The following is a 10,969-nucleotide window of genomic DNA, read 5'->3' on the forward strand; positions in this document are numbered from 1 at the left end:
GTGGAAAGGAAAGACTCAACACTTTAATTTTGGGGTCTTAGTAATTATCTGGTATCCGCCGCCCACTCAACTCTACCCACTACTTATTATAATAACAACAATAATAATTTAGAGCAGCAGTGGTGATGCTCACAGCACTCACCGATCCCCCTTCGGAGGCTGGACACATGGAGGTGTAGTCTCGCCCTTTCAAAATTTCAGAATGTTCCTGGATTTGGGAGTCAGGACGATCAGATTCTAGCCTCAGTTCAGGCAAAGAGGCCCAAACGTCATATGGCTGTGTGAGGCCCTAATTCCCTCTGTGCCTTTGTTTTCCTCTCCTTAAAATGGGGTTAATAATCTTGCAAGACATGTGCTTTAAGCTTCTCGAAAGAATGTCATAGTCAGAATCTTTTCTTTAAGCATCGCCAACCTGTATTTGAAATCAAAAAAGTCCCAGGAGTCTGATGCTTCCATGAGCCATGATCTTCCTGTTTGGTCTCTCCCTGCTCTGGATATCCACTCTGGAGGAACGTTGCCGGGTCGAGGCTGAGTCAGGGCTGGGTCGAGGCTGAGTCGGAGCTGTGTCGGGGCCCAGGTCGGGGCTGGGGGCAGGGGCTGATCCCTGGGCTGCAGTGGGAGTCTCGCTTTTCCAGCCCTCATCCTCCACGGCTGCCTCTGCCAAGGCCCCGCAGCTAGAAAAAGCAAGGCCGTTGCCTGAGCGCAATAAATGCTTTTATTAGTCCTTTTATTAATGATGGTTGGTATTTGTCGAGAAGCTGGGACAATAGTTATTCCAGTAAGAGGATATTAAGCTCCCGCGGACAGACCCTGTATATCTGACGTGCTCTGGCCCCCCGCTGTCCCCAGGCACTGCTTTATTACAATGCAGCACACCCCTGGCCTCCTAGCTACTCTAAGGGGGGGGGGCTCGGGGGGGGGGGTTGGAGGGGGCGGGGGTAGGGATAAGCTGGCCATCATTAAACACAGGCCTTTTCAGAGGTTACCGTAAGCCAATAGCAGGAAGCTTTGCTTCTCCCCTGAAAGCTTAGGGAGACTGTGATTTTTTATTTTTTTTGCCACGTCTGGGCTCTTGGCTATTTTATAGCCAGAGCTGCTCGTGATGAGTCCATAAAGGAGGAGGACATCCTGGAACCATTTGTTAAATGTGACACCATTCCTGTTGTTTTCAGCCATTTTGCATTACTTTTTTTTTTTTTTAAACACACAGTACTTACTATATGTCAGCAGTGTTCTGAATGCTTGTCAAATACGACTTTATTTACTCCTCATGATGTCCCTAATGAGGCAGGTATCCCTATTTCATGGATGAGGAAATTGAGGCCCAGAGAAGTTGAGTGATGTGCTCAAGGTTACACAGCTAGTAAGTAACAGAGCCAGGTTTGAACCCAGAGGCAGTCTGAACTTCAGAGCCTGTGCTCTTTATCTGACATTTTAAAACTGAGTCTGAAAAGAACCGGGAAACATTTCCAAAATTCATCAGCTTTATTGTGTTAACCGAGGGAATTCACTGTTTTCCTGCAGTTGATAGTGTCATAAATTACAATGGCAATCCCCAGAATCCGAGTAGCTGTGAACTGGAAGGGTCTGACCCACTCCTCTGGCAAATACCGCAGTTCTCTCCACAGCATCCCTCCTCTGTGATCCCCCGGCTTCTGCAGGGATACCTCTAGTCATGGGGAATCATTCATTCATCCGGCAGCCCATTCATTCATTCTAGCTTCAGATAATTCTCACGGTTAGGAAAGAGAGTTCTTCCTCGTGCTGGACTGAAGTTTAGCTCCCTGGAACTTATTCTCATGGATCTACTTTTGTCTTCTAGAGTTAGGGACAGGGAAGCTTTCTGTCTTGTGTACAGGTTGGTCCTTAAAGTCCTGGAAGACAGCTTTCATAACCCCTTAAATCTTTTCCCTCCTGGGAGTTATACTTCCTTAGTTCTTTCATGGTCCTCTTTGGTTACAATTTCCAGATTCTTTATCTTCCTGTTTCTACTCCTTTGATGCTGGAGAGTTTGCCAGTGTTCATCCTGGAGGGGTGTCGGAAGGCAACACACCTGGGGTGGTCCCACATAGCCAAGGAGAACCAGATCATCACCTCCTTCTTCTGTGCTTTACATTTCCGTGGATGCAGCCTAAACTTGTTTTCGGGTTTTTGAGAGTCACATTACACCCTTGACTCCTACGGAGTTGCCCTGTTGGCTCCATCTTCCAAACTCTGAAATGACACAGCTGTGTTATATTTCTGAACCCAAGAGTGGGTCTTTACATTGATCACTAGGACCTGTCATCGTGTTGAACTCAGTTCCCTGTTCCAACCTACCCAGGTGGACTTGGAACCTTACTCTTTTACCCTATGTAGTGATTCCATTTTGTATCATCTGAAATTCTGATAAATATGCCATCTGGGTTCCCATTCAGATTATCGTTAATTTTTGTTTTAAGCCGAATAAAAAATTTTCCAAGGTTGGGTTTGTGGGAGAAAGATGCGGCAAAGCTGGAGTGACGTCAATTGGATGTTTTCTGTTTGGACCGACGTGAGTGACCGACACCATGAACTTTCTGGGGGGCTGAGCAGGGTAACAGGTAAAGCCATGTACAGCATCGCTTCTGCGTCAGAGCCTTTGAGCCATGACGAGGCAGGAAGGCAAATATTGATAGCTTGGTTTGTAGATCTGATTGTTTCCTTCATGTCTAGCCCCTGGTGACAAGGACTGAGAGTGGAAATGGAGGATATGAGGTGGAAGCAAGGCCCTTTGTGAGGAGACCGACACAACCTCCAGACCAGGAAAAGCCAGGCGATGGCTGCGAGTGTTAAGATCTCTAGAAGGAAAAAAGAAGACCTTCTTGGAGCAGAGATGGAGCTAACAAAAAAAGAGTTTTAGCAACGCCGCATGGTCTTTGAATACATTTTTCTCAGCTCAAAAAAACCATTCCCTTCTGTCATTCCTTGGAGGTCACACCTAAAAGCCAAAAGAATCAGACTGAGGCCCCATCATTGGGGTTCACAGCGGGGGCTCTCTGCTTATGCCAAAGGGTGTTGGAAATCAATTTAATGTTTCAATCTTGCTGCCAGTAGCCCTTTAAAGAACCCAGCCCTCTCACACCACACACTGCTGGAGTGTATTTTTAACTCTCTTCCTAATAGTCACCCAAACTGTTCTCCTTGCCCATTCCGACCCAGACTTTTTATTCTCTGACTCCTACCTTCTCTTCCCCACAGGTCTACTCCCCGCCTCCACCAGGAGTCTGGCATGTTGTGGTGTCCCAGACACCTGAGCTGGGTGTAGGGACTGAGGTAGATGTTGGTGCTTCAGGGGTAATTGTGGGTAGCTGAGGTTATGGGATTTCCGAGACAGGCACGAAGCAGAAATGGAACCAGGCTGCCAAGTCCAGAGAGGACAGGCCTGGAAGGCTGAACGGGGAGAGAGCCTGGGACCAAGCGGGAGCCAGTGGCTGGGCAGAGCAGAGTTGCGGACACTGAACTGTCGAGCAGGCAGGGGTTTTATGTGGCTCCTGTGGCCCATGCAGAGGTAAGCTTCTCGGGGTTAACGCCCAGGCTAGGGGAGAGCCTCCCTAGCTCTGGGACTCCCTGCTATACACTCCGGCCCTCACACCCACCTCAGACTTTCTTGCTCCCATGAGGCACTGTGACTCTGTCTTAGTCTGCTGGAGCTCCAATAACAAAAATACCATAAACTGGGTGGCTTAAGCAACAGTGATTTCTCACAGTTCTGGAAGCTGCAAAACCTAAAATCAAAGTAGCAGCTGAGTCTGTGTCTGGTGACATCTTGTTTCCTAGTCTGAAGATGGCTATCTTCTCTCTGTATCCTCACATCGTAGAAGAGGGCAAGAAACCTCTCCAGGGTCCCTTTTCTAAGGGCATTTGTTCCTTTCACGATGGCTCCATCCTCATGACCCAGTCACCTTCCAAAGCCCCACCTCCTGATACCATCACACTGGGGATTGGATTTCAACCTATGGAGGTGGGGGACACATGGAATTTATCCATAATAGATTTTATTTGAGAGCGAGAGAGCGAGCATGAGCAGGGGTGGGGGGTGAGGAGAAGGGCAGAGGGGGTAGGGGAGGCAGACTCTCTGCTGAGCAGGGAGCCCCACGCGGGACTCAATCCCAGGACTCTGGTATCATGACCTGAGCTGAAGGCAGACACTTAATGACTGAGCCACCCAGGCACCCTGAATTTAGTCCATAATAGACCTCTTGGTCAGTTTGCTGAACTTGACCAGCTTGGTTCGTTCTCAGCTGGGTAGGTACATCCCTTCCTCTCCAAGGGCTAATAATTGTGGTGAGAGAAGTTCGTGCTACCTGCTTCAGCTCACTGGAGACCCACTAGGTGGACCACCCTGCCTGGCCTCTCTGCTGAGAGAGCCCCTGAGGATGGTGGGGAGCGGGGTGGGGAGTGGGGGCAGGGGAGCGGAGGGTGGGGTGGAGGACACTTCCTCGCATCAGGCAATGTGCCCAATAAGATCTGAGCTCAGACAAACAGGGAGGCCAACCTCAAAAAGATGGAAACTACTTATCTGCACAGAGCCAACATTTCCATTGATTTAGTAAACTGAGACCTTTGTCCAGTTGGGTCATTAAAAAGAAGATGAAAGTAAATGGCACGTGTTGATCGGTCATACCGAACTCACAAACAGACAAACCCCTACAGTTTGCCTGGATGGAGTATTTCACTTTACAACGAGTCTTTCTGTCACAGTGGTCAGGTGTCTGGCAGACCAGGGGCATTGTTTGTGGTTATGATTACTTGCTATTATTAGGCGCATTCTTACTTGCCTATGGTCTGTTTCTTTCAGGTCCAGGCTTGTGGGCCTATGTTAATTTGCAGGGTTGAGTTATTTACATTGTATTCAATCTAGTCTATCAATTTCCTACACTTTGCTCCTCAAAGATGATCACTAATTCAGAATGAATTAAATCCCTAAAGGCAGGGGTGGGGGAGAGGGCAGGGAATGGGATTTGGGAACTGTAGGTTTTCTCTGTGTTTTGCCTCAGTATCCTAGACCCCAGAGGTAGGAGCAAGTGGGCTTTCCCACTCTCGGCTTGCTGCTCCCAGCTCTGAAGCGGAGGGAAACGGGAAGATAACACAGATTAAAAACACCAGCTCCACCCAAGTGACTCAAAGAAAGGTGCGTCTCTGAGCCTTTCTGTTTTCTTGAAACTCGAGGCCTGAACATATAGAGGAGAACTGTCCAGATGCTTGTGCTCCAAAGGGAGCCATAGAAGTCTCCAGAAAGCCTCTGACCCATTCCCTTCCCACTCGGGCTCTAGTTTCCTTCTTTGCTGAGGGTCCCTATTTGTCAGAGCAGAAGGGGATTGCATCAGTCAGTTTCGAATCAAATGACACAAAAAATAAGTGGACAGAGCTCCTTGGAAAGGAAAAAATAGCAGAGGATTTTTTTTTTTGTTTTAACCACCGCTGGCTTGTTAGGCTGCACAAAGTACGTTAGAGAAGGGGGCCAGGATTTCAGGAATATAAAGGGACAGCAATGTGATCACTGAATGGGATGGGGGTTGGGTAGGAAAGCAAGGGCTGGATTCAACCTCACAGTTCCCCTTCTCCCCCTGCAGGTGAGAAGAGACACAGGAGAGACAGCCGCAGAGCCATGGTATAGGGAGGCCTAGGGATGCAGGTGTGTGTGGGGTTGTGTGTGCAGGTGTGCCCCTGGGCACATTGCTACAAGGAGGAACCAGAGAAAGGTGTCCAGGATAAGAGAAGAAAAAGGAATTGAAGCAGAACAAGAAAATACTCTGGTCAATAATGGGAGAAGCATAGGCTGCATTGATCCACTCCATATATATTTATGGGCTGCTACTCTGGGCCGGGCACATCCTAGGCTCTGAGGTTACAGCAATAAATGAAACCAAGCCCTTGCCTTCAGGGAGCTTATGTATGATGTGATATGACAGGCACTAACATACCCCATCTCATTTATTGACCCTGCAGGGTGGTTACTATCGTCCCCATTCTATAAATGATGAAACGGAGGTACAAAGAAACTGTAAATACTTGGCCAAATCTCACAGTAGAGCCAAAATTTGAACTCAGGTGCATTTGAGTCCAGAGCCTCTGCTTTTAACCACTGGAACACGATAGACCATCCTACTAGGGAGTCCTGAGCTAAAATCCACAGGCCCTGCCTTAGTTATTAGAATTCATTGGACAGTGCTTGCTTCGGCAGCACATATACTAGAATTCATTGGACAGACCAATTTTCCTCCTCGAACCTCAGACTAGCCTTCTGTAAAAAAAAAGGGGGGGGTTGGATTAGTTGATCTGTGAAATCCCTTCTAGCTCTAGTGTTCTCTCTCTCTTTTTTTTTTTTTAAAGATGTTATTTATTTATTTATTTGACACAGAGAGAGAGAGATCACAAGTAGGCAGAGAGGCAGGCAGAGAGGAAGAAGCAGGCTCCCTGCTGAGCAGAGAGCCCGATGTGGGGCTCGACCCCAGGACCCCGAGATCACAACCTGAGCCGAAGACAGAGGCTTAACCCACTGGCTACCCAGGTGCCCCTCTAGTGTTCTGTTTTTATGAGGCAAAAAGTTCTATCTTGGTACCCCTCCCCCTTCCCAGGTACCTCTTGTGGAGGTAAGCAGAAGCTCAGTAGATGTTCCCAAAGAGATGGACACCCAGAATGATGTTTCTCACGCTGGGGTCCAAGGATTTCTTTCTAGGGATTCTGGAATTTTCCATGAACATTTTGCTTTCATGAATCAGATTCCTTGAGGCAGAGAGAAGCTCCAGAGAGAAACACTTCTGGGGTTGGCCTCCAGGCCAGCAGAAGAAGGAGAGAAATAGGGTGGGAGGGAGGTTGGGAAGGAGGGCCTACTGGAGGTCTGAGGCAGCCCCTGAATGGCTCTTTTTTCACTTGTGTTTTTAATACCTAGCAAGTCAATACCTTGCTTGGGTCCATCCCACCTGAGGCTAGGGGAGGTGGAAGGTAGGGGGCCCATCTGGGACCCAAGGCTCAGAGCCTGGGAGGGGAGGTGTGGTTCAGGCTGCACCTAGGACTCTGCGGGGATCCAGCTAGCGTGTTTGACGGGGGAGGGACGTGTAGCCAAATGTGAACATGTGACTGAGCAAGGTGAGCCCGGTCCCAGTTCTTCACCTTAACCCGGCCTCACCTCGCCTGACCGGTCAACCGCTCTAATGTGCGCTTTGTTGACTGGGGAAAGGGAGGCGGCAGGAGTCTGGCTCGCCCAGTGGCTGAATGCAGCCCAGGTACCCCTGATAAGCTTAGTCAACTTATTAAATTACACAGGAAAAATCGAGATGGAATATTAATTCTGCACACCTCTCCTCTCAGCCTGGGGAAGCTGCTTTCCTGGGTTTCACTTTTCAAAGGCTGAAACAGATATGGAGATTTCGTGCTTAATTAAAGGCGAAGGGTGCTCACTTTAAGTCTTTTCAAAACCGTTTGGATTCTGAGCTTAGTGGAGCCAGTGGAGGGAGCCACTCACCATCTGGCATGAAAGGTGTTAACTTGGAGTCGCTGGTCAACTCTAGACATCAGATTCAGAAACAAAGAGAATTAATTTCAGAGGCCCCCTTCTACAGCCCCTCCCCCTCCAGCGTGTAATTTGAGAGCCGATGTATTGACTTGCTAGGTATTAAAAAGTTAGGTCTGAGAGGTCACCTACTACGCAGAACAAACGCCAGGTGCGGGAGCTCAGCCCACAGGGCGGGATTATCTTATCAGCCTGGCTGATAAAACCCAGGAAAGTCTGGCCATAAGGAACAAATATTTATAAGCCCAACACCTTTTGGTCCCTAAAAGATTAGGCACAGAATGTGAGCAGGAGCAGAGGGTGAGTTAGCAATCAACCGTGGGCATTAAAGCCTGGTTCCTGATCAGAAACTTCAGGGGCTCGTCCCGCTTCATTAAGGAAGCGTGTTGAATGTCAGACTGTTTGGGAAGCATTTTCCCATCTGTCACCTCTCAGGAGCCTCCTGACAGCCTGGTGAGAGCTCTTATGACCCCATTTTACGTTTGAGGAGACTGAGGTGCAGGGTTTAAGTGTTTTGCCCATCAGCCCAGGTTGCAGGCAGGACTTGAACTCAAGTCTGCTTCTTTTTTTTTTTTTTTCCCAAAGATTTTATTTATTTGACTGAGAGAGAGATCACAAGTAGGCAGAGAGGCAGTCAGAGAGAGGGGGGAAAGCAGGCTCCCTGCCAAGCAGAGAGCCCGATGTGGGGCTGGATCCCAGGACCCCGAGACCATGACCCGAGCCGAAGGCAGAGGCTTAACCCACTGAGCCACCCAGGTGCCCTGGAACTCAAGTCTTCTGATTCTAAAAGATTTTATTTATTTTTTTGTTAGAGAGTGCACAAGCAGGGAGAGCAGCAGGCTGAGGGAGAGGGAGAAGCAGGCTCTCTGCTGAGCAGGGAACCTGACGCTGGGCTGGCTCCCAGGACCCTGGTGTCATGACCTGAGCCTAAGACAGATGCCCAACTCACTGAGCCACCCAGGTATCCCTCAAGTCTTCTGATTCTAGATCCTGTGTGCTTTCCATGCTGCTGCCGTGTTGACCTTGACTGGTTCTCACCTGTTCGCGGGCCCTGCTCACTTGTCCGTGAGGCAGACCAGGATCATAGGAAAAGGTAGAAGGAGATGGTCACCCTATGGTTATGCTAAAGGGGTGCTATTAAACAGCCCTTGGCCCCAAATACATCAACCCTCCCGGTGTCTCCCAGGGCTCGGAATTCATTCCTTTGGGTCCCCAAGTCTTTTCTGTTTATTCATTCTCCCTGGAAGAAGTGATTAAATGATTAAATGCAAATGAATTAGAATGAGAGGCCCGTGGTGTCAGAGGAGAGATGTTGCTGATCACAGGGGTCATTGATTCGCCCTGGTATGTGTGTGTGTTGGAGGGTGACCCTGGAGGAAGCCCCCTCCCTTGGGATTCCAGGTTTCTCCTCTGCCAAAGGCAAAGTCAGACTAGATGATCTCGGACAACCCTACCATTTGGACCTCTCAAGACGAATTCTCCGGGGATCAGGAGCCCCTTAACACTGTTTTCTTTGCATCCTCAGCCATGAGAGTGGGAGTGTGGGGGAGGAGGCAACTTCTAAGCTAAGAGGAGAAGGGGTGAACGGCTGGGATCAGGACCAGCCAGGCAGAGGCCTGAAGGTGAGTGAACGAACATGTGAGTAACCTCAGGCCTGAAGCTTGGGTCACAAGAAGGTGAGAGGGGAGCCTGGAGAAAGAAGCAGGAGCCTTGTAAGACCGTGTCAGGGAGCTTGGGCTTTATCCTGACAGCAGTAGGGAGTCAGAGAGGGTTTGAAGCCAGGAAGTGGCATGCCATCTGTGTCTTAGAAACTGGTGCAAACGTGCAGACTAGATTGAAGGGGGTGCCCAGGGAAGGCAACTGGTGTGGGGCAGGAGGAAGGGCGGTGGGAGAAAGGCTCCCTGTGGACTTATTTCTGCTTCGCACCCTCTTTCCTCCTCTGTGGGCTAGACTGGTTGTCAGAGCTGTATTTGTGAGAGTGGTCATAATGGGTACCATCTACAGGGGCTGTGTGGTGTGCTGTGCTTGCTTCGTGTCATTTAATCCTCAGAATAACCCCAGGAGGTAGGAAGTCATACCACCCATATGTTACAGATGAGAAAACCAGGCTCAGAGAGGCCAGGCACCCTGCCCTGGGTCACACAGCGGGTAATTGTAGCAGTAGGACACGGGCAGAGATGCGGCTCCTTCTAGAGCTCTGGCTTTTGCCGACTGCTTGTCCTACCCCTGCAGCTGGTCCGCCCTGGCCCATGGCAGGATGGAGACAGTCATTGTGGGTACAAACGTACAAATGCAACTCGCTGTGGGTCTCCTATAACGCGACTGTGGGTTGTGTCTGGAGAGGGTGTGCGGTCTTCGCAGAGGTGTTTGAGCTCCCAAGGCTGGTTCACCTTTGCCTTCAGAGGAGAAAGAGAGCCGGCAGTGGGGCTAGTTTGGGGGCTCGTGACCCCGCCCTACAACTCCCTTTCATAGGAAGGGGCCTCTTGAAAGACTTGGAACTTCGGGAACCATCTCCCAGTTCAGAGAGGAGCCAAGAAGTCACACTTCCCAGACACCGGAGAATACAGAGGGAGAATGGTCACCACTCTGTCACATGCAAGGCCTCTTCCTAAAAGGGGAGCCGGGCTCTGTGTTTGAAGGGCGGAGGCTTGAAGGGTCCCTGAAGGTGGGTAGAGCCGGGCAGTGCTCCCAAAGGCTAGGGTGGAGAAGAAGGCCAGATGGTCATCCCTGATCCCCCAAAGTCCCTGGAGGCTCTCAAATGGAGGGGTAAAATGCACCCATTTCTAGCCAGCGCTAAAGAGCATGGAGGCTGCTTCCTGAGAGCTTGAAGTGCAGGCTTCTGATCTGGACCCCATCATAAGGAGCTGGGTTACCTTGGAAAACTTACTCCTATGCTGCCTGCGCCTCCATTTCCCCCCGGATGAGGTACCCAACATCCACCCTTTCCCCAGCTCTGGAGTCCGAGTGTCCAAGGCCTGGGTAATGAGGCTGTGGTCCATGCTGGCTGGCTTCCCTGCCTTCTGTACCACCAGGATGCACCCTGTCTCTTGGGGCCACTCTAGAGGCAGGCTGGACAGCACGCTGCCCTTGGGGCCCTCCACAGCCCAAAGGAACCCTGCTTGCCTACCTTAGGCCAGCAGCCTGCCTGGGCCCCCCTCTCCATCCCGCAGACCCCTAAGGAAGCTAGCCCCCGTGGGGTTTGCTCTGGCAGTTGGAAGACCGGGCTGGCTTACACCTGCAGTAGGGCACAGTGATTAATTTATTTTGCATCATTTTGCATTACCTGGCTCCAGGGCCTCCAGCTTGACATGCAGATTTATGTAAAAGAGACCCGTCATGCAAATGAGCAGGGGCAGCCACTTGTTTTAGTAACAGGCAGGCCTGCCTGCATCACTGGTTCCCAGCCCAGCTGTTCTTCCCATGGCCCAGTGGTTC

The sequence above is a fragment of the Neovison vison genome, chromosome 6 (genome assembly GCF_020171115.1).
Source record: "Neovison vison isolate M4711 chromosome 6, ASM_NN_V1, whole genome shotgun sequence".
Classification (NCBI taxonomy): Eukaryota; Metazoa; Chordata; class Mammalia; order Carnivora; family Mustelidae; genus Neogale; species Neogale vison.